At 41.3% G+C, this 25,015-nt stretch overlaps 1 long non-coding RNA gene across 2 annotated transcripts; it reads right to left on the minus strand.

Annotated features, from left to right (window-relative positions):
• Positions 1-305: 305 nt before the first annotated feature.
• LOC125640492 (uncharacterized) lies at positions 306-25,015 on the minus strand. 2 transcript variants are annotated; one of them, XR_007357795.2, is made up of 4 exons: positions 24,910-25,015; positions 15,934-16,037; positions 13,677-13,835; positions 306-4,454 (listed from the first exon to the last, which is right to left on the minus strand). It is a non-coding gene; the product is annotated as an uncharacterized LOC125640492 (long non-coding RNA). The 2 variants fall into 2 exon arrangements; XR_007357796.2 differs by lacking the exon at positions 13,677-13,835.

Genomic DNA, 25,015 nt, shown 5'->3' on the forward strand with positions numbered 1-25,015 from the left:
GTTGTGAGGCCTAATTAATGTATATTAAGGAATTTGATGTCCTCCGATGAGACGCACTGTAGTATGAGTGCCTATTATTATTGTTAGTTTATTTTATGTTTTATTTAACCTTGCAGTACGATTTTTCTCTCTCAAGGATGTGCTGGATTTTGTACCAAAACATCTTAGTTTGCACTCTAAAATGGTGTTGTGTGCTTTTTACAGGGATTTGGAAATTGTAACTAAAGAGTTTAAAACATTTGTTATACCAATACAATAAAAACCAGCAGGATCTTATTAAAGGGGGAAAGTCAAAATACCACATTTATTGTGAATATAGAAAGAATCATAGTAAGTAGTTAGTTATAGCTATAACACTCCATTCAATCTCATATTTATTCACACATTCATTCATACAAACACACACACACTGGTTCTGCAAGGTTGTTATCATAGTTACCAGCCTTAGAGTTGCTCATGCCAAGCCACTGGCCAGGTGGCCTGGACATGAGGAGGGAGCAGGGCCTTGTCAGATGCACATCTGATGCTCTTGGAAGTTGGTTTGCAGAATCAGACCCCAAAGTTCTCACTTTCTAGAGTCCATTTTTATAGGAATTTCTTCCTCTGCCAGTCTATGGGAATTGCTTCATCATGCTGTTGCTGAATCAATCAGCAGATGGCACATTCCTGACGGCTCCGTGCTGCTAGATGTTATCTTGTTCTTTGGTTCTCCCATTCTTGAGGCTGTTGGCTGGATTCCAGTCTGCCCTCCGGGCGGTCCTCTGGTTATTTCCACTTGACGCCTTCTTCAGCTGATGGACACTGGATTCTTAGGCTGGCACCTCCCTGATCATTCAGTTATTATCCACACCAAGCATTCATCCACCTACATCCTCTATCTCTATTTTAATCACAATTGTTAATACAGCAAAAGGGCGGGGAGTCTCTGGGTGCTGTTTCTGTTGTTACAGAGTATTGCTTTGAGTCTCTCTCTGTGCGAATTGCTTTGAGAACAGACTCTGTCTTAGAATGTACTAACGCAATTAGCAGCTTGCAAGTTTCACACATAGAGGGAGAGAAACAGTACCAAAAACCAAGAGACCTCTTAATTAGTAATACCCTGGAATTTAAACTCTGGGGAATCAAACTCATTTGTGATTTTAATACAGAACTTCTTTAATATGATTCAACATATTTACATTATATTTGGGTTTAATATGCTTTCTTTATTCTAATTCATGTGAAATTTGTTGCCTTGCAGAGCTCTGCTTACCCCCTTTCAGAGGCAACTCTGATATTATCACTGAGATTTTTCTGAGTATTAATTTAGATTTAGCTGTCAAAGAGAGATTAAAATGATGACTATATTGTACTGCATAATCAAACTAAATCATTGCTGAAAATCACAAATACACATGAAAAATATTTTGTTTCACTGAGGAGTCATAATGAGCTACAAAGTTGAACATGAAACAAATCACTTTGAATCAATTGTCTTTATTAATGCTGTTTGACTCATTGCCAGTGCTGATAGTTTCAGTCCATTCCAGGTACTGGGAGTGATAGAATACAAAACTGTTTCTCACAGAAGAGAGAGGGACCTATCCAGAAAATGTCTTCACCTTTTTGGCCTTGAAAACCCTATTTTAGGACCTAGAAATACAGAGGATCAGAACTAAGAATCTTGTCAAATTCTCTTTGATGAGATAATCATGTCACTTCTGGAGTCTTTGTTTACTCCAATATCTGCCTTGGATCTGAGCCCCAGGAATAACTCTGTGCTTTACAATCACTGCAGCATATCAAGTACTTTGACAGTAAATATCATCTCCTAATCCTGTGTGTGTGTATGTATATATATATATATATATAGAGAGAGAGAGAGAGAGACTACAGTTAAAGCTATACAGATCATCTTTTTTGGCAGAATCAGTGCTTTAACAAGAAGAAAGTCAAAGCATGTAGCATAAAGGTCGGATTATCTGCGGTTCTGAGTCAAGTTATTTGAAAATTTTCTATTTTCAATGTTTTTCAGCAAAAAGCATGGACTTTTTTCATGAAAAGTTTCACAAAAAATGTTTCACGTTTTTCTACCTGCTGTAGGTCTGACCATCCATAACTCCCACTGAAGTCAATGGCAGCTGTAGGTGCTAAGCATCACTGAAATCAGGCTGTAAGGTCTTTCTTTTTACAGTGATGGAGGTAAAATTCTGCACAGTTATAAGCTGCTGAAACTCCCACTGAGTTTAAAGTACTATCTAGTAAACCTCATACGTGTCAAAGACTGAACTGACTAGCTCTTCTAGTTCTACTCATGCTCTTGTATCATCCTCATCACCATGTTATCTGGGTGCCTTCCAGTAGTGCAGTAACTGAGATGTGACTTACATCTGAACAAAACAGGGGCTTATGAGAAGATGACCTTCTATGGAAGGACCCAACAAAACTAACACTTAGCAACTTAACATGTCAAAAGCACATCCATGATGGCAAGCTGTATATTTAAGTTCCCAGCAAACATGAAGGCAGGTCTGGTGAAGTGAAGGTGATCTAAAACTATGCTGCAAGACAATCAAAGGCCTGATCCAGTGGCCATTGAAGCCAACTGATATCTTTCCATTGATTTCAGCAAGCACTGAATTGGACCCCAAGGGCCAAAGTCAGCAAAGGGGTCCAATTTGGGTCCAACTCGGGTCCAACTCAGGGACTGGTACTCTGTGACTGTAGACAGATCTCGCATATCTCATGAAATTAGAGCTGTGGAACCTGAAATGAAATTTGCCTGGTTTTAAGTCTGATTATGGAACTGACTTGTTTGGCTGAAAGGTTCTGCTGGCGCTAAAACTTTTTGAATGACATGTTTATGGCTTTTGTATAAGGCTGCCACCTGTCCAGGTTTTCCCAAGATCCTCCCTTTTTTGAGGTATCTATCCAGGGGAATCTGTAAGGGTGCTTGGTACACACTGCCAGCTGTCCAGTTTTATGGGCTCATGATGTCCCAGGTTTTTTGTATGTCAGAGACCACAACCCTATGTCATCATAACAAGAAAATCTCAATTTTCCATAGCTTGGACATGAAACCAGGTGAAACTCTGATTTTTTTTTCCCTTTTGAAATGTTGGGATGTTCAAACATGAAGCTTGGGGAGTGCCAACCTACATGAACGGAAACGAGAAAATGGACATGATTTTAAAAAGTGTTTTGTGCCATAAAGGGGCCTGATTTTCAGAAAGTGCTGAGCACTTGCCCTGCAAGGACCAACTCTGGCCCTAGCACATCCCTCAGGTAAACAGCCTGTGCGCTAAGCAGGGCCATGAAGCTTGGGGGAAGGAATCCTCTCTCCCAGAAGGTCACAGAGTGACACTTTGCACACACTTTTGCAGCCCCTCTCATTGTGGGGAAATAGCTAGATCTGTAGACACAGATCAACCAGTCCCATCCCCAATTATCCACTGAACTGCTGCCACTGCCCACCTCTCCCGCATGTGCTCCCCAAACTCGGCTACTCCATGTGGTGCTAATGCAGTTAGGGCCCTTTGTGCTCATCCAAAGAACTCTGCTGAAAACCCATTTTTTAAAAAAATAGCTCTATGAAATCGGAAACCAGAAACAAAGAACAACCAATGAAAAAAACCCATAAAGGAGCTCCGGTCTGTGGATCATGCTCCAGTATGATGCTGAAATAGAGGCATCCCTGAAATAGACGGGAATGAGAGGGTGGCACACAGTGAACTTGTTGGGGGAATGGAGTGATGCAAGGAGTCCTTTGTGTGCTGCTGATTTATTAATTATAATCATTTTTATGAGAGATGGCATTCCTTTGTAACCTTTACATATTTTATCCCAAGTAAGCTTGCACTGAATATGACTAAGATAAAAGAATCTAATACCATGGATTCTATTTTCAACAACAGTGTATTCAAAGGAGAATAATAGTTATCAGCTCTAGTTTTTGTGGTGGCTATGAATGCCTCAGTTTACCATTTTTCAGAATTAAAGTGAAATAATTCAACATTCTTGCATGTCTATCTAGAAGCTACTCTCTGCTTTTCAGTACTCTTGACTTGTTTAAAACCTAGAAGTCTTTTAATCGGCTTTTCAGCTAACTCCCTTAGAATAGAGTTGCTTTCCTTCTTAGTTTTTAAATACTTGTTTGTTTTTAAATTTGCAATTTTCTCTTCCTTTTGAAAGGAAACCAAATCCACCTCTGCATTCCCAAAGAGTTAATCCAGACTACATATGTTTTTAAAGGCCATAGCAGTCTACTAAAGTGATCAAGTGACTGAGTTTCCTTGCAAGTAGTAATGTCCATCAGCTTGAGATGTGCTTTGCAAATTCCTAAATGAATGTTGTTTCTTGTCAGAGTAACTTGCGCTCCTCCCCAGTTGCAGTAGTTCTCCTATGCTTTCTTCCTTGATTTTGTTAGCAGTTCTTCTCTTGGTCCCATAATGTTCTTAATGTGGAAGATGTCAACCCTTTCCATAAAAGAAATTAACAATGGTCATAACTAAAGCCTGCCTCTGATACCTAGTGATGGAAATTTTGCATGCAAAGAACTTATTCTCACAAATACCACAGTGTAAGCTGCAGTGCTGCGCCACTAGATTGCCCACTCATGTTTGTTTTAAAACTGTTGGACCACAGAGTTGACATTTGGTATAACCTTGATCCAGCCAAGCATTTAAACACATCCTTAACTTTAAGTCCCATGGGCTGAAGTGCTTTGCTAGATTAGGGATCAAGAATACTTCACGTATCTAGAATGCTAAAGATGAACTGCCTGTTTCCCTTTAATTTTAATGATGTTTTAAGAAATTCTTAATGAAATAATAGCAGTGACAGAAATGGTATTGACTTGGGCTTACAATGTTATTTTACAAATGAATTTAGCATAGATAGTTTGTTTTGCATCTCCCTGTATTCTTATGTAACCTCCTTCTCAATAGCACAATCTTTGTTCCGTTTTATCATTTACCTGGTCAGATATTCCTAGCAGCAGTAAATTGAGTGAGTTGAGTCTCACTTCCAAGGTCAGTATACGCAGAGGTTCCCAATGGCATTTGTTTGAAGTGTGCTAGTCTGGGGTATGGATATGTACCAGGTATGGTTTGGCTACAGAGCTTGCTCATACACACCAGATGTCAGAGTAGCAGCCGTCTTAGTCTGTATCCGCAGACTAAGGAGTCCTTGCAAAAAGAAAAGGAGTACTTGGGGCACCTTAAAGACTAACCAATGTATTTGAGCATGAGCTTTCGTGAGCTACAGCTCACTTCATCGGAGTACTTGTGGCACCTTAGAGACTAACAAATTTATATTTTCCACTCCATACGGCTAAATTCAGTGCCTTGCATAATGACAGGTTTCAGAGTAGCAGCCATGTTAGTCTATCTGCAAAAAAAAATTTGTTAGTCTCTAAGGTGCCACAAGTACTCCTTTTCTCTTTACACCAGATGTGTTCATCATAAGATCCTTTAATATTCTGCCAGGTTTACATTTAAATAAAGTATTTATACGTAGTGTCGTCTGTATAATACAGTTTAGCCTTCGGTTACATCTCCCTCTTTTTTCCCTACCATTTACAATATATACACAATCATGCTTTCTTTGTGGTTCATTACACATCAGTCTGTTGAGTGTCTCTGAATTGTACTGGCGTTTTAATTACATGACCCGAACATGTAACAACTTGGTCATCCGACTGTCCATTAGCTGCAATGAGTGGTTGTGGTTGGTTTTGAATTCTTGAGTCATCTTTTTGTTCTGCATCCGCCATCTGTAGAGTTTGCTCTATTGATTGTTCTCTCTAAGGAGCAAACTGTAGATGTTGATGTTTTTTGTTGAATTCTCCACTGCTGGACTCGATCATATATGATCTGGGCACGGAATTGTTTTTCTTTGACAGCTGGAGTTGGCCATCCTTTTTCTCCATCCAGTTTGACACTAACAATCACCAGTTTCTAGACCTGGCAGTTCTGAGTGACATATTATAAATGTGTTTGTAGGCTCTTATAGCCTATGTATCTGAGTTGGCAACTCTCTTCTAGTCTGGCCACCTCGGAGATAATTCTTTTCCAAAGTTGGAACAGTAGTTCTGAGTTGTCTTCCCATTCGGAGTTGTGCTGGACTGTATCTAACAGCTGCTCTTTGTGTTGATCTGTAACTCTGAAGAGCAAGGCATGGCTCTTCCTGCTGTAGGGTTGTCTTGGCTGTCTGAACAGCCCTCTCAGCTTCTCCATGCACTTGTGGGTAATGTGGGCTGCTAGTGATGTGATCCGAATCATATTTCACTTGGAATAAATTCAATTCTGCTGCAGTGAATTGCGGTCTGTTGCCTCTCACTATATTTTTCTGGAATACCAAAGTGAGCAAAAAGTGCACTTCAATTTATCGATAACACTGTGACATGTTCTCTTTTAAGTACATTATTTCTATATACTTGGAAAAATAGTCTGACAACCAGGTAACAGTGTCCTCTGAATTTGCATAATTCTGCAACTAGTATGTTCAGGGTCTCTCTGGTAGAGGTGTTTGCACACTGTATGGTTTGGCATTGCCTCTTAAACTGATTTGTACTGGATCTCCTTTCAAAAGACCAGTATCATCAAATCCTCTGAGTTCTTCTACCTCTCTCACTAGGCCCATCCTGGCTGCCACACAGAAACTGAAAAGGTTATTGGTCTTTATCACATGCACTCTGAATGCATAGCCTTTGTCTTTTCAAGTTGTTTCTGTGGTGAACTGGCCCATGAAATTCAGAATACTTCCCGGGCTAGTCCGAGCTGCGTCAGATGACTTCAACTCCGGGAGAGGTTGAGAATGATTGTAAGTCCCTTCTGAGATAACTAACATCAACTCCTGAATCAGTTTTAAAGTCAATAATATTGCCATGAAGATTCAATTCCCCCCCCCCCCCCTTCAGGGAGGCTCTATGTCAGTTCTCGAACTAGGTACGTTTACCTGCTGTGTCCGCAGGTTCGGCTAATCGTGGCTCCCACTGGCCGCAGTTCGCTGCTCCAGGCCAACGGGGGCTGCAGGAAGGGCGGCCAGCACATCCCTCGGCCCACGTCACTTCTCGCAGCCCCCATTGGCCTGGAGCAGCGAACCGCAGCCAGTGGGAGCAGGGATCGGCCGAACCTGCGGACGCGGCAGGTAAACAAACCAACCTGGCCCGCCAGGGGCTTTCCCTGAACAAGCAGCAGCCCTAGTTTGAGAACCACTGCTCTTTGTCATCACAAGTGTTAGGTCCCAGAAACATGGCTTCTGATAGTCTGTAATATGAGTCAACTTCTTGGCTGCTCTGGAGTGGCAAACAGCTGTAAAATGTCCACATTTCATCCATGTATTTACACAGTGTACCTCTAGCTGACCATGCATCACCTTGTGCCTGTAGGGTGGAATTTGTCCCCCTTTGCCTGGGATTTCTCTCTCCTTGCTTCACAGGTTTTATGATAATGACTTTTAATACTCAAGTATCTGTTTATAGCTTCTAAGTTAGATTCAAGTTGCTCCACCTTTTGCTCTGTTTGACTAATTCTGTCTGTTTTGCTATCTTTTTCAATGTGGTGAGGATTGAATCTCTCTTCAGTTGTAGCTGCTGTGAAAAATTTCCATCTGTTAATCTAATAACCAGCCTGTTTCTGATATTTTCATGTGTTGCATGCCCAAAATCTTAGTTTTTAGCCAATGTATGCAGAGCTCTTATAAAACATTCACCATTTCCCCATGGTGCTTGAATTCTGTAGTGGAAACATGCTCTTTCATAATCACATTTTTCTGAGGTATAAAGTATGCATTAAAACTTAGAACCCTTTCACAGTCATCTTTGTGACTGTTTTCAGTTAAAGTCAAAAGATTTAAAGATATGCTCTGCCTGCTTCCCCGTAGCATAGATTAAAAGACATTACCTCTATAGCTGCAGTTTCTTTGTGCAGCTTGGTACCAAAGAGAAATGTTGCAAAATATTGTTTGCAGTCTGTCTGTTCTGAAGGTTTGTCAAAGCTGAAGTTCTCTGGGGCATCAAAGAGAGACACATTGATAAGATCCTGCGGTCTTTGTGGCTGTTCCTTCTGTTTCTCTTCTTAGTTTACTCCTGACACCATGTCATGTTCTTCTGTATCAGATCTGGCCTGGCTACAGACTCACTTATACACACCTGATGTGTTCATCATAAGGTCCTTTAATGCTCTGCCCGCTATGGCTGAAGTTTGTTTAAATAAGGCATTTTACACACAGTGCCACCTAGTGGCTAAAGTATCTAAGACAGGTTTCAGAGTAGCAGCCGTGTTAGTCTGTATTCGCAAAAGAAAAGGAGGACTTGTGGCACCTTAGAGACTAACAAATTTATTTGAGCATAAGCTTTCGTGAGCTTCATCGGATGCATGCAGTGGAAAATACAGGGGGGAAGATTTATATACACAAAGAACATGAAACAATGGGTGTTACCATACACACTGTAACGAGAGTGATCAGGTAAGGTGAGCTATTACCAGCAGGAGAGCAGGGGGGGGCGGGGGAAGAGAGGGAAACCTTTTGTAGTGATAATCAAGGTGGGCCATTTCCAGCAGTTGACTAGAACGTGTGAGGAACAGTGGGGGGTGGGGGAATAAACAAGGGGAAATAGTTTTACTTTGTGTAATGACCCATCCACTCCCAGGCTGTATTCAAGCCTAAGTTAATTGTATCCAGTTTGCAAATTAATTCCAATTCAGCAGTCTCTCGTTGGAGTCTGTTTTTGAAGTTTTTTTGTTGAAGAATTGCCACTTTTAGGTCTGTAATCGAGTGACCAAAGAGATTGAAGTGTTCTCTGACTAGTTTTTGAATAATTCTTGACGTCTGATTTGTGTCCATTTATTCTTTTACGTAGAGACTGTCCAGTTTGACCAATGTACCTGGCAGAGGGGCATTGCTGGCACATGATGGCATATATCACATTGGTAGATGTGCAGGTGAACGAGCCTCTGATAGTGTGGCTGATGTGATTAGGCCCTATGATGGTGTCCCCTGAATAGATACATGGGCACAGTTGGCAACGGGCTTTGTTGCAAGGATTGGTTCCTGGGTTAGTGGTTCTGTTGGGTGGTGTGTGGTTGCTAGTGAGTATTTGCTTCAGGCTGGGGGGCTGTCTGTAAGCAAGGACTGGCCTGTCTCCCAAGATCTGTGAGAGCGATGGGTCATCCTTCAGGATAGGTTATAGATCCTTGATGATGCGTTGGAGACAGTTTAACATTCCAAACCCCCTCAGTCTTCTGTGTGGTGTGCTGAAGGCACAGCAATGTAACATCCTTAACCAAGGAAATCTATCAACGTGTAAATAAACAAAGTGCTATGAACCTAGAGGGGAATACTGCCTTTTCTGTACTGTCTGTGGCTGAGCCAGGAACAGAACAGAGATCTGCTAGGCCTGAGTTTTAGCCACTCGATCATACTGCCTCCTTGCAAAAAAGAGACTGTTCTGCTGATATTTCAGCACATCCAGTCCTGGTCATTCCTAGGATGTACAGTGAAAAGCAAACATGAAAAATAATCTTTAAGAAACTTAAACAATTTTTTAAATACAAGAAATATTTGTTTCATACAATCTGAACCCTGCAATGTAAAAGAATGGATTTCATTTTGCACTGGAAAAGGCCTCTCTATAACTAAGCCAGAAAAGCTTCTAAGAAATAAAACCATTTTTGGTCCCTCATTTATAACCATTTTCTTCATTCTTTTCTTCTGAAGATGAGTAGTCCACAGCATGCTGTACACACACATACACACCATACTCAGTTTGTCAAACACTTTATTATTAATTGCTATTTTTAAGTAGAAAACAATGAAGCCACCATCATTGTTCTATGCCAAAACACTTACACATTACTAGAATAAAAGAATGATCTGAACCTATTTAAATACAGATAGATTTTTTGACTGGATGTAATGAATATTAAAGCCGGCACAATACATTTCATCCACTTAGCTTTGAACAAATATAACAGCTCTTTTGATAGAGGTGGCTAAGGGGCTAAACCATCATTGCAAGTCACTTCAGGATGATCTATGCATAGTTCACAGAGTACTAAATCATTGCATTTGGCTCTACAGCCCCAATTATACACACTCAGTCACTTGTATTTTCACTTCACACTGATTTCAGATCCAAAAGGTGAAAATTCAGAACTTTTTCTATACAAGAACATTAGCATATTGTGTTTTTACCCTAGCATTAACCGCTTCCATGGCCCAGATAGAAAATCTGGGGCTCTAAAATTTAAAGGAAAGTCCATTTTTGGTTGCATGGCTCAAGAATATATTTTATGTATTTGTTTAAGCAGTATATGATCCTTGGTTTGGACTTCCAGTGCTAATTTGAGAGTGTAAAAACAGATTTTACACTACGTGTCTTTCTCTCATAATATTGAGACTCATTCCTCAGCGCAAAGAGCCATTACAGTTACCAAAACTCACCTGTTAACTGATAAAACATAATAGCTTGTGGTTTGATTAGATTTTCTTTGGTTCACTCTCTGACTAGTGACTAAAGACTTCAGGGTCTTTTCTCATGGTCTCAAACTTCTTCATAACCACAGATGATGTGAAACCTTTGGGCCTTTTGGTCAGGGTCAAAGAGACACCAGAATGGATTTGAGTAGCAGGCTGCACTTTTATTAGTGCTGGAGAGGGGCACCTCTACCCTGATGCCCCAATGTCAACCATTTAAGTGGGTCCAGTAAAGTAGGTCACAGGACTCCCACCATATAACCCATAATTCAGGGTAGAATCTTCTCAGCCTACTCCTAGCATTCAGCTCACTCTTCTAAAGCATCTCATCTTCCCTCTGTGAAGGGGAAAGGTGGTACAAAAGGGGTGATTTTAGTCTGTGAAGACATCAGGACTCCTCTTCTCCCATAGGGCACAAGGTCCATCAGCAAGATCACAGTTCCCTTACCTCTGGGAACTGGCCCTTTTTGGCTTCTAACCACAGTGAATATTAGCTGCAAGTTGCAACAAGCAAAATGATCCTTCAAAGTCCTACTTCTGCTAAGTGAAGAGTGCCTCCAAAATGCCATGAGGAAAAACTTCCTAACCGCAAAACACGCAACTGGTCGGACCCACCACATCCTAAATACACAGCTCCTGTACTACAGTTACAGAGAGAGATGGTGCGGCAGCTAGAAAGGGGCAAGAGGCTCTAAGGACCAGGTTTAAACTGAGGGGAGGGAGCAAGAAGGTGATTAGTTCCCATTTCTCTCTGGCTGGCCAATGGTAGGAAGAGAACCTCTTTGGGCATAAGCTTTCAGGGGTAAAAAACCCACTCCATGCATCTGAAGAAGTGGGTTTTTTACCCATGAAAGCTTATGCCCAAATAAATCTGTTAGTCTTTAAGGTGCCACCAGATTCCTTGTTGTTTTTGTGGATACAGACTAACACGGCTACCCATCTGATACAGAGAACCTCTGCAGAAGGAGGGGCAAGTCCCTTCATTCTTAGGCATGCTCTCTGTCCTCTGAGCCTGCCTTCCACACTACCATCTGACCAAGTTTCCAACCTGATGAGGCAGGTGAGTGGCATTCACCTGTGCAAAGTAGCTGGTAAGCCAGTGGATCTAGCTACCTGTGGTATAGCATGGGTATATCATCATTATGTCAGTCCGTTTCTGATGCCTGGCACAGAGACCGTGTGCTTCAATGATGCCCTGCTCCTCGAATGACCTCTTGGAATGATAATCAGGTATAACTAGCCCCCTGGCATCTTTAGTCATCTTTGCTCCATCATCTCTGGCCTTGCTCTGGATGGGGCTTGACTAAATCAAACAATCTGCCTCTCTAGTATTTAACTGCAGTATGCAAGATAAAATTAATTTTAACTGTCTAGGATGGAAAATATTAACTAGCTTTTAACCCAGAATTCTCAGCTTACTTTTTGAGATCAAAACTAAACAGAGGAAAAAGATAGAAGAGGTGGGGGGAGGGGAAAGAGGAGGTAGAAGGGAGCAAATGCTCAGCTATTTTTGGATAATAGGAGAGTGGTGACCAGCTCACTCCCAACAACTGGCTTCTTTCTCGAGCAGGCAGTTTCGCTTTTGGTCCCTCTGTGGTTCGGAAGGCTGGATCAGGAGAGAGAGTCAAGTTCTTTCAGATGGGATGCAGTTCCTCTTCTCTCTGGGGTTCAGGTTCATCATCAGCAGAGTCCAGTTAGGTCTATTTAGGATGCTTTGTTATAGCCTTCACTTTAAGGCAGTCCAGTCCTTAAGTCTTCAATAAGACATGCTCCGTTGCTGTGTAATAAAATGGTGCACAAAGTGCTGCAATTGGTTTACTCTCCCACCAGAAGCCCCCGTGTTTGAATTATTTAAAGCTAAACTAGAGGACAACTCACTGGAGAGTATGTGGGGAACAATCCTTTGCTTGAAGAGTGGGAGCGCAGGTGACATTTTTGCTTTTTTTCCATTGCTAATGTTGTGATTCCGTTACTGAAACTCTTCCACGTTACAGATGGTCTGGGACTGAGAGCCACAATGTTTTCATGGCACACGCCAGCTTTAAAAAGCAATACATCAATGTGACATGACAGTATTAGCCAATTGCTGCCACCCCATGCCATCATTTCAGTTTTGGAGCTTCAGTAGAATCCCTTTAACTGGCAAAGAAACTAGTAGAAACAGACATGTGCCAAATAATCCAGCACCTGAAAATATTGTAAACTGTTTGGGACAGGGACTGTGGTGGTGTTCTGTGTTTGTATGGTGCCTAGCACAATGGGGTCATGGTCCATGACTGGGGCTCCCGCGTGCTGCTTCAATACAAAGGGCTGATGGTGATAATAAATCAGAAACTCCTACAAATACTGCATGCCAATGATGCAGATATTGATTGAGATTTTGTGCTCTGCTGCCAAGGGCATGTCTACACTAAGTGGGACGTGTAATTTCCAGCTTAAAGAGCCATACCCGCACGAGCTCTGATCAAGCTGGTGCACTAGTCGCAGCAGTGCAAGAGGTAGGAGGGTCCAGCCATCTCAAGTATGTACCCATCCAAGACCCTAGGTATGTACTCAGGGTGGCTAGTTTAGCTCTGATGGCGCCATCAAGGGTATGTCTCCCTGAGCTGGAAACTACGCCTCCAGCCCAAGGGTAGACATACCATAAAGGTACAACACAGGCTAATAGGCCATGGGAAGGGGAAGAGGTGACGTACCTTTAAGTTATTTTTGTGCCACCTTGATTCTGAGCTTCTGGAGGCTCTGAAACTGTCACTGAACTGCCCAGCAGCACTGTAAGCAAATCTGTTGTGGCTTGCCCCCAGTGGTGGTGGTGTTCGTAAGATAGCCTGTAGCTGCTTTCCCCAGTTCCTGCACTTTTCCTCCCATTCATTGTTAACTGCCTACCATGCTTTTCACACTGACAAAAATAATATAACGTATGTAATGGATTGTTGAAGACAAATAAGCACTATATAAAGCATTAGAGCATATAAACTGCTATATTATGATCAGATCAACTGGCTTGGCAGTGTTAATACAGCTGGAAAGTAGCAGTAAGTAAAAGAAATTCAATGCAAACACTGACTCATAGCTTCTTACCTGCCGTGAATCGACTTTCAGGCAACAGCAGGTGCATCATTTAAAAAGGGTGTTTTGAACTAGATAAGCCATTAGTACACTGTTTAGAGCTCATCTTACTGTATCTTTTGGTAGGGCAGTACTTACAATTCACTTACTTGCAATCTAAGCAGTTAGCATCCATAGCCGCTTTCCAGCAAGGTCAGGCAAACTAAATACCCGATTGACTTGAAGGCCAAAGTTGGGAGGTGCAGGATTCTCACTGAAATTGTTTGGCTTAACTCAAATCCAGCTCCTCCTTTTTCTGCCAGGATTTTCTATGGAGACGAAATGGGATATAAGATCTTGCCTGGGTTCTTTACAGTAAAATACGGAACTGCTGCCTCCCTTCTTAATGAGCGAGGGTGAACCTTGAAAGATTTGATAGCTTCATGAGGAAATACTGATTTTTATCCCACACAAAAATGGAGGGGGCCTTAGTCTCATTTACATTAGGACCTCTTTGCACCACTCTGGCAATGTAAAATGGCTTTTCAAGTCAGTAAATAGTACAGGTTCACTAGAACTTGACACTGGAAGCCTTGGGAAGCTCAGCTGAGTGTCCAGGGTCTCTGCTCCTCATCAGCCATCCAGGAGGGCTGCCAAGGAGCCAAGAGGGTGAGCTGGCAGGAAGCCACCCTGGCAGACAGTTATGAATGCTGGCAGCCCTTTCTAATAAGTGCCAGTGAAGAGTCTTTCAAAACCTGCCTGGCAGGCAGGGTTCCAGCTGGGCCCTGCCTGGGTTCCACTGGGCCTTCTTTGAGAGCAAATGAAACGCTTTGATTTGGACTAATCTGCATTCTCCAAGAGAAGACCATTACAACAGAGAATTTCCAACCAGCTCTGACTTTCACCCACTTTACGCTGCCAATGTGCGGTAAAGGGGGCCTTAGTATAAGAGAGAATCAGGCCTCAGGTGTTCAATATCTGGGGTATTAGCTCAGCCTATTACAAATGGGGACATTTGAAAAGTTTGGATCTGGGTTTGGATTTTATACATTCCCCAAGTTTGAAATCATTCAGCTCTGAGGTCTTGGTTCAGGCTCACCTCTGCCCAAAACTCAGCTCCCTGCTTTGTGCTTAAAGGCCAGTTCTGATCATTGCAAAACGTGAAGGAGCTAAGTACTTGAGAGGCTAGGAAACAGCCATATTAAGCATGGTCTTATTCTAGCAAGCCATACTCCAGTTGGATCGTATGTTAGGCCAGCTGTTAATAATTTTACAAGCAGAGCGTGAAATAGCAGCTTGATACCTGACTAAAGGGGAGCTGCAACATTGCATGAGAAAATTTAAATGTACTACCCTTGGTGAGCAGCCATTAATGCTATTTCAAGGAGTGTCAGTGAAGAGTCTTTGATACCGTGATGGGGATACTTGCTATTACATCCATAGTGACAGCTCCAATTGACAGGATTAAAAAGACAAAATTAAAAAAAGGAATTATTTCATGCCCTGAAGTGCAGATAAGAACAGTTGCATCTCTGCTACGAGTCTTGGCTTGATGGTGGATTTTTTTCTTCTTCAGGCTTTTCATATTCTGCATGATTCTTAAATTCTCTGTCACTTTATTTTTCAGTCTCCTCATCTCTCGTATTCTTTATCTGCCAGATCATCCCTTTATTTCCAATAACCTTTATTTCTGCGTTTTTCATTCCTTCTTGCTTGCTTCCCTTGCCCTCTTTCTGTACGTTTTGGCCATGACCTAATTCTCCAAATTTTAAGATTTATCAGCTTGCAATGGGAGATGATGGCAAAAAAGCCAATCATATTTTTGGACCATGTATGAAAAGGCATCCTATTGCAGACCAGGGAAATTGACCATCTTTTCTTATGTAGGATTTTTGAGGTTGATACATCCTGTACCTCACTGGCTACCCTTCTGAGCATCTCAATACTAGACATACATTGATAAATTGGATGGAATTCAAAGAGGAAAAGAAATAATAAAGGTCAGGAATACTGACATTATAGGGAAAGATGAAAAGAAATAATATTATCTAGTTCTTCTCTGGCACTCTTCATCCATAGATCTCAAAGCGCTTTACAAAGGATGGTAAATATAATTTTCTCCATTTCACAAAAGGGGGAACTGAGGCATGGAGAGGTTAAGTGATTTCCCAAGGTCACCCAGCAGGCCAAGAACAGGAATAGAGGCCAGGGCTTCTGAAAGGCAGTTCAGTGCACTATCCACTTGGCCACACTGCCTTGTCAAGTAGATAGGTAGAAATAGATATAGCTTGGACAAATGACTGACTGTGGGAAGGCACAATAGTAGTAATCATGGCCAGATTTTTCAACCATAGGTTGCTAGTGTTAGACATCTCAATCCAAATGTAGGTGCCTAAATGATAGAATAAAGTGGATATAAAACATTACCAGATCAGAATAACGTCCTCAGGATTGGGGCACAGATGAAAGGATCAGGGTTGAGCTTCTGCCAGCACACAACTGAGGTGATCCTGCTGGGGTGAGGGAAGCAGCTGGAAGAGACAGCAGAGGTGATATCAGCCGCTGATTGAAGGAGTATGTCTGCCCTTAGTGAAGCGTTCACAGCATAGGGGTGATTTTAGACCCCAGGTGCTGTTTGAGAATTGTATTATAGCAGTGACCTAGTCAGCTTTTCACCACCTGCGTCTAGTCAGGAGGTTGTGACCTTTCTTTTGGATATGGATTATGCCACTGTTATCTGTCGCCTCTAGATTAGACTGTTGCAGTGTGCTCTATGTGATGCTACCCCTTAAAAACATTTGGAATTGAAACTGGTGCAGAACGCAGCAACTTGCTTACTGAGTGGGTCGTTTCACCTTGGTGCTTTAGGATCTGTACTGGCTTCCCATTGGTCTCTGGGGGGGGAGTTCAAGGTATTTGGTCACCTATAAAGCTCTAAATGGCCCAGGACCAGCCCACCCAAGAGATCCTCTCTCACTGGCCCATATTGTCACAGCTGCAGTCAGCTTCTCAGTCAAGCCCCTTCAGGGAAACCTGAGGCACAGAGAGGATGCTGGCCTCTGCGTCTCCTTGTGTGGGTGAGTGGCAGCAGGCCATGGTCTGCAACATCAAGCAGGGGTGCTCAAGTTGGGTTCGCCTCATTATAAAAGAGGGGGGTGTCTGGTAGGATATTCTCCATGAGGGCTCTTGTTTTATCCCCCTTGGTCTGAAACAGCCTGAATCTGTTTGAGAGGGGTTTTAGGGAGAGCTGAGGTTATCCTTCCTTGAGGATAAAGGGGATAGGTGGCTGGCTGATTTCTGTGGAACTAAAGATTTTAATATTGCTGAGATTTAATTTAATCATAACCATTAGATAGATAATTATGTTAGGGTGTCTAGAGTCTTGGATAGCCATCTTTATTATTTTAAATCTAACAATAATAAAATAAATGTATACCAGGACTAGTGTTGATGCACTCATTTTACACAGGCATATGTTACTATTTTGCAGAAGGTACAAAGGAAAATCAGGCCCAAAGTGTGTGAACTGATGCCTTACAGTAGATAACCAACCAACATAGTGCAAATTTTGAGTTGTATGTTAATTGTAAAATTTGCAACTGGAGTTTTGTGCTACGTTACATAAGTGCTCCATTCAGGGAATGGAAATACCACCACGTCACACACAACTAACAGTGAAACAGCACAAATTTTAAATGTCAGTATTCCCCAGTCTTTGCAAGTGATCAGCAGACTATAAAAATTACCCACTGAAGAAATGTGGTTATAACAAATGTATCTGAGAAGCATCAAGGCATTCTGTGATCTGTTTGCAGAATGGATTATTCCCAAACATCCAAAAAGGAAAATGTATTCAGTATATCATTTATCTGAAAATGATTTGCTTAGCCTGGATAGTAACCCTTTAAGACTGTTCTATTTACATTAAGAACCAAAGAAGATTTCTGTTTGATTCATAATTTCATTACTGGAATGTTTCTGTGTACAGTCACATTTAACCTTGCTATGATAGCGCTAGCAATTGCTATTTGAAGTTTGATTGATAGGTCATGACATGTCATACCTCCTTTGCTTATGATAAAGTAAAGGGCAAATTTGTTTACAAAGAGGACAGTCTTTGTATTAAAGATATTTCAGTAAGGCACTTTCAGCCAGTGCTCACTAGGTCACAAATCAAAATTATAAAACAATATCTTGTTCTTATAGTACATAGCACATTCTATCTGAGGACTGAATGGCCCTATATAACCATCAATTAATTTAGCCTCAGGATCTCTTGCATGTTAGGGGGAAATTGTAGTGATCCCCATTTTATAGATCAAGAAATTGAATCACAGAAAGGAAGCAACTTGCCCAAAGTCACGTGCCGCATCTATGCGACAGCCATGAGCAAAACCCATGTCTCCCAGCTCCCAGTCCCGTGCCTTAACCACTAAATCATCCTTTTTGGTGAGACATCAACAAAGATCTTCTTGGCTGAGATATGAGGCCAGTGCGAACAGTATTACCTGTGACAATCGTTGTTTTTGCTCTGGTTTTCAACTCCTTATATGAGAGATCCTCATATTTAATAATGAATTCCCTGTGGCATGGGGTTGGTTTAGTAAACCTGTTAATTCATGGTTTCACTCAACCTCCACATGAAAACATCTTTCTCTACAGGACTGAATGAGGCAGAAGACTGGGAAAAGGAAGTGTAGACTGTCACTTTCAGACTGACCTCATTGACCTTCCAATGTTACGCAAGCTCCTGCAATGTACTTTATGAGCGCAGGCTGCTGTGCCCATGTGGTGCCCCCATGACTTTAGTAGGACTCTGCAGCTGAAGGAGTCTACCCGCACAGAGCTCATTGCAGGGGCAGGGTGACCACAAGTGACCCTTTGATGATAGCCTGCTTGAAATGAGGTCTTTCCACTGGCCACTAGACTGTTGTCCATATCTAATCAGTAAGCTTCCTGCTAGCCTTTGCAGTGAAGCCAAGGCCTGCATGGGCATAGAGACTGAACTGCTCTTTCACTTCTAGAAGCCATCTGCAATTTAGGCACATTAGAAACTTGTACTGACACTTGCAGTGCTAAGTCTTGTCTGTGATTGTACTGAATACGCCAGTCTTCACAGCTGTTGCTCTGGCATCTTCCACCAATGCTAAATTCACATGAAAAGCTGGAGAGAGCAGACAGCTCCCTGGGACCCTTAGCATGCAGGCCTAACACTGGGAGGTGGTTACTAATTGAATAATGTTAGAAAGGAATAGTTGCAAAGATTTTGAACTAATAGCGCTCACAGACTGAGGAAATATGCTAATTTTATAGGCTGTTTAGCTTACAGCTATACGCTTGTCTCCACTAGATTTCAATTTGTTCTCTGTTAAATTTCTCTGACCATGATTTTTATTAAATTATTTTTTAAAAATTCTATTTTATTGAATTACTTTTTTCAATGTATTTCCTATTCTTTCAAATTTTGTATTCTTCATGACATCCTTACAATGGGAATGTTATGCATTGTACAGTCATTTATTTGCAAGCATTAGCTCTGCTGCATGTCCTTGTCTTACTTTATGCATTATTTAAGATTCCAGTTCAAGAACTAGTGTAATTGGCTTGTTTATGCCTTGTCCTCTCTGGCTTCTTTACCTTCTCTTGGTTTTATTCATATTCATCGTCTATTCCCTTATGCACCTATTGTCTTCTACCTAAAGAGTCCCCGTTTTGAACAATGAATAATTCAAATTGAGGAACACCATCACTAGATTCAGTCTTACTCTAGTGTAATCAATGGAAATTTGGCTCGACTTCAGTGAGAGCAGGAATGGTTCTTCGATCTGTTAGTTAGATAGAAGTCATTTTTGCCCTTGTTTTTCTTTATCACATGAAGCTGGCAGTATGTTGCTGAATTTATTATATTGACCTCAAAAGCACTGGGGCATGTGTATGAGAATTAGGATTTTGAACATGTATATGACTAAGTAGGTGCCTATAAATCAGGAGGATGAAAATGTGTGTACAGTTTTGCATGATGAACATTTGAAATTCTTGCCGATTAATTCAAAATACTAGTCACAATATTTAATAATTCCAACAAGTTGCTGTTTCTTATGGAGAAAATGGCTTTTGATTGACCTGCCGTGGTATAAAGTGTCATTTGAAGTCACACACAATAGAACTCCAGCTGCAGAAATAACTTGGATTCCCAGCGCTGTTAATAGCATCATAATTAGCATAAACACTCAAAAGTGTAGAGGCTTAGTGAGATTTCAAGTCTGCCAATAATGGGCTGGAAAGCCCATCAAAAGCCTTCACAACACACAATTTATCTTTTGCATTTTGCCCTTTTTTCTGTTTGTAAATGATTCGTCAGGCTGTTTTTACTAATTTGTTCGTTGTCCAAAATTATTCAGCCAACGTTTGGTGCTAACATATTTCAGGCTGTGAATTGTTAACCAGCTGTTTGCTGTAAGAGGTCCTTTGAGTATTCAATATTCCAAATTCATATTGGCCATTTGAATGGTTTTCACTGCACACATAGGTGATGTTTTTTTCTGACTGGATGAGCATAACGCTTAGGACCAGATTTCCAGTGCCAGTACTTGTGTCTGCTAATTTGAATTTCACGGTCTATGAACCTGTTGCCGACTTAATCTATAGATCCCTTTTCAGCAGGAGAGTTGGTTGCTGGAATACTCACACAAAGTGAGTAAGCTTAAACAATGGGATCAAAACTTCAGAGTTAAATTTTGGCACTGTTTGCCCAGGTCTGTTTAAGAGACCAAGCTGTTCCCATAAGATTTCCAGCTCTACCTTTCTTCCAGTAGGGCAGAAATATTTAATGAACAGCCTTTCTCATGGTACATTTTGTAGCATTTCTATTAACTGAAGGAGAATTTGTATTTAATATTAGTTTGGGTTGAATGTTGGGGTTGATTCTCAATTTATTTGATTTGGATTCCTCTTCCTTGCTCAAAATAAGGCTGTCTCTCTGCATACAGTAGAATCATCGGCACTGGTTAGTGGTCACAAAACAAACACAATGGGGGAAATCCTCAACTTGTGTAAGTTTGACTTTTAACTTTAGCTTTGCAGCAGCTTGTTGAATAGCATTTGCCAAAGACAGAAGCTGGCAAAATTGGGCTTTTTTTTTTTGCGCCTTTACAAAGCAGTCCTATTATTTCTGACTATTTCATGTTTCAGCATGTTCAACCATAGCATACGTTTCCAAGTGGCATTCTGTGGATTATTCTTGTAGTATCTAATACTGATATTCAAACTTCTGCACCAAAGCCACTGTGGGGCAAATGCATGTATCAAATGGAAACTCATGTATCCATCATCGAATGCTCCTAATTTTACATCAACCAATTTTTTGTTTTTGACAGAATCATGCAGACCAGCATGAAGGATGGTGAATTCACAAGTACTAACTGTTTCACATGTAAACAAATTGAACTGACATTCATATTTGCAAAATAATGATGGGCTTTTTCTTTTGAACCAAACCTATCAATTATTGAGACTTCATAGGATTGTGTAGAGAAGTGACTCTTCTCCAGCCCATTCCAACCTGTTCTTGCCTCTACTGGGGTTTGGTCCAGGGACAACCCTACTGAAGTCTCAAATGTACCCGATATTGCTGATCCCAAGAGTTAAAAAATGAGTCAGCCTCCCAGAAATCATGAGATTTAAAGAATACATATTGAGTTCTTTTTAATTTGTCTTGTGGTTTCTGAGGCTTTGGGATACATTTGGTTTATGTTTTGAAGCTTTTCTCTACTACCAGAAGGGCTAGAAACTTCCAAGATTTTAGTAAAAGTTGATATTCTTATGTAATCACTAAACACCAGGCGCTGGGGCTTTCAGGAAAGAACCTTGTATCGTGAGATTTGCAATAAATTGCAAAAATTGTCAACATGTTAAACCCTTAGGAGATCTGGTTTAAACCAAGCTGCTCAGAGAGTAGTTCTTGTAGCCCTCGTACAGCAAACTCCTCCCATCCACGCCTTTTCCTCAGGCTTCATTCATGACTCTGTTCCAAGCTCTCTAGACATCCATCAGAGGTCTGGTTCCCTTCCAGTACCTCTCCTCACTGGAGAGCGCAACCACCAGCCCTTCACTCTGGGTCTACTCTGGTTGCCCGATATCCCTACTCCTTTTCCCAGCAAAGCCTACCAGTTCCGTGTTAGCTAAGAACAACCTGCCCTCCAGTGCCTCTGTTTTGGGTGGAAAGCAGGAATAGGGCAGCCCTGGAGTTAGAACCTCCCTTAAAGAGCCAACACAGCCTACGAAAGATCCATTTTGCTAGTACGCTTTACACTCCTTTTTATTTCACAAATTATTTTAACAACACACACGTCATATCCAGCAAATGAACCGCATCAGCTCACTTAGCAACCAGTCCAAACCTTTGTTTCACAATCCTCCAGTGGAAATTCTCAGATATTTAGCAGATAAATTATATAAACAGAATGCTTTATTGAGTGATGTGCCATATCTTAAGAATATTAGAAATCAATAGCAATACAAACTGAAAATTAAGTAATGTGGTTAAGCACCTCTGAATGATGCCATTTTAAAGAGCAGATTAGAAATAAATATGCCAATTGCTATGTAGCCTATATCTGAAATAAAATGATGATAAATCAATGTAAGTCAGTGAGAGAATGAGATTGTCTTAACAAGAGCCAGAGAACGTGCTGTGCATGACTTGTCAAGAGAGACAAGAAGCTGGAGCCTTAGTGACACAGCAGCTGCAATACGATAGGAAGCACGTGAACACTAAGAGAAACAAGGAACAAAAATAGAAGTTCAAGATCACCATTCACATCAGTTGAGCTAGAGATGAACAAGGAAAGACTTCTAACGTGTAAGTGGATGGCCAGTGAGTTCTGATAGCATTACTTGGTTCAGTTGAGGATAAACTACTTAACCTACTAACCCAGGATGATATGCCAACAAAAATAATGAAGTGACCATCGTAAACTATCCAAAACTGTCTGAATTTTGTTTGGGATACCCAGTTATCAAACCACAGAAACATCTGCATTATTCAACCAGCAGCTCATTCAGACTGATTCAGAAGATAACTCATATCGATCAAGGAGCCAGCATATAACTGCCACTTCATAATCTATTATTTTCCTAAATAAAAAAAAATCCATGCTTAAGCAAAGCTTACGCATGTGAGTAATGCTTACTCTTGCCACTAGTCCCATTGAAGTAAACAGAATTATGTGAGGATGGATTACTTATGTGAGTAATGTGTCGGGAACCTTTAAAAAAATATAGAAGATTCAAACTGGGAGAGCAAAGAAGAATGTGATCCATCCGGCATTGTTATTACTTCAATGTAACTTACTCGGAGGTTCCCATGATTATTGCTGAATAATATTTGCTTTTTCTTTATTATTAATGCATTCTGGATTAGAGGACCTAATATTTTTTGCTTTGGGCCAGATTCCCATGTCTTTACTCCTGCTGAGTGGTGCTTTTGTGCCTTGAGTAGCTAATCCATTGCCAAGGAAGCTACATCATGAAGGAGAGTAGCAGAATCTGGCCCATAGTATATACCAATGTGAAGAAGACTAGGAGAGGGGTTCTCCCTCCATTACAGCTCCTATGGTGGCGTCAAGGGGGGTGTAGAATACCAGTATGCCCAGAAAGAAAATCTGCCTTGGCGTCCAGTGTGATGATTAGTTTAACCCTCTGCATGAGAGTAAACACACCAATGTTAAATTAAATGACCAATCCCAGTCATACTCTGAGACACCACTGGAGAGAGTCAAAATCGTAGTCCATTTCTCCCCTAATGTGCTTTGGATACGGTTCGTACCTGTCAAAGCAGGAAATTACAAACACAGGGAAAACAAAGTCCTGCCATGATTTAACTTTAGCTTTGTAGCAGTTTGTAATTTTCAGGACTGCCCATGTTTTCAGTTGCTTCGTAGTTCAAGAACCTTGCCCTAATCTGTAGACAAGAAACTTGTAGACAAGAAAGAGATACTTGTAGCCTGCTCTGCAAAGCAAATCGAAGCAGTTCTGGCATTTGGTCTTGGTGACGTTATTCTTTTTTGCACTGCAATTTTCCTTTAGAAGCTTTATATTATTAAACTCTTTCAGTGGTATATAGCTATGCTGGCAGAGACATGAAGCTATAAATGGTGTACAGACAGTATGGCAATAGGCTAGCTAGATTACCCAGATGAGAAAGTGAGAAAGAGAAAGAGGATGAAAATATAATATATATTATGGTCCAGTAGTTCTGCAAACTTTAATATGTATTCTTTTAAAGTTGATGCTGGTTTAACACAGCTGATATCTCTAGTCCTCAGCAAAGCAGATACAGTACTGCCTCTGACAATATGCCTGCTTCTGCAACCCAACCTGTTAATGTGGATCATCTCCATTTTCGAGGGACCACCTCAAGGGATTAGAGTCAGTAAATCGGTCCCCATGCTTATTCTGTCCTTCACCTCTCTACTGAGCTGTCAGGTAAAGTGTGCATAGATGCTGGAGCTATGGGTGCAGGGGGTGCTGCAGCACCCCCTAGCTTGAAGGGGGTTTACAGTCGGTTCAATGGCTCTCAGCACCCCACTATACAAATTGTTCCAGCACCCCTGAAAGTGTGTATGGTAATGGATGTTTTTGAGACAGACACCTGTACTACAGGAACTAGATGAAGGCCACTAGCTCATTTTTCATATGCCGCACATGGCAACAATTTCTAGCCATTTCATCTTTGGTCTGGTGCATACTAATGCCCCAGAGATTAAAGTTTCTGTATCCTTGAGCCATCCAACCTGACTGTAAACACACCTTTATATTGGTCTGGAATTCCATGATAGCATACTTTCATTTCTGTAATTGTTCTCTGTAAATATCCTACCAAAGTCATCACAAAACCCACACAATGGGGCAAATCCTCAACTAGTGTAAGTTTGGCATAGCTCCATCAAAGTCAGAGTATGACTATTTACACTGGCTGAGGATCATAGAATATCAGGCTTGGAAGGGACCTCAGGAGGTCATCTAGTCCAACCCCCTGCTCAAAGCAGGGCCAATCCCCAATTTTGCCCCAGATCCCTAAATGGCCCCCTCAAGGATTGAGCTCACAACCCTGGGTTTAGCAGGCCAGTGCTCAAACCACTGAGCTATCCCTCCAACACTGGATGTGGTCCAGTGTTGTCACAGTGATAGAAGGAAAAAATGTTAATCCTGCTTTTTAGTGTATTTGAATACTTCAAATTTTGATGCATTTTTACCATTTTATTATTTTTCCCATTGTTTAAAAAGATCTGTTCCTTTCAGATCTATAACATTGCAATAAAATCCTATGAGAAGAGTCACTAATAAAAGAACATTAGTCAGTGAAATGTGCTGCGATAATATACACTAAGTAGATTGGCTCACCTTGAATGCTTCTTTCATTGAGTACTTTGGGGCAGTGTGTGCAAGCGCTTCTCACGTATGGTATGGCGACCTTGCCTGCTCTTTCCTTCCTGCTCTTCTCCTTCTC

The sequence above is a fragment of the Caretta caretta genome, chromosome 7 (genome assembly GCF_965140235.1).
Source record: "Caretta caretta isolate rCarCar2 chromosome 7, rCarCar1.hap1, whole genome shotgun sequence".
Classification (NCBI taxonomy): Eukaryota; Metazoa; Chordata; order Testudines; family Cheloniidae; genus Caretta; species Caretta caretta.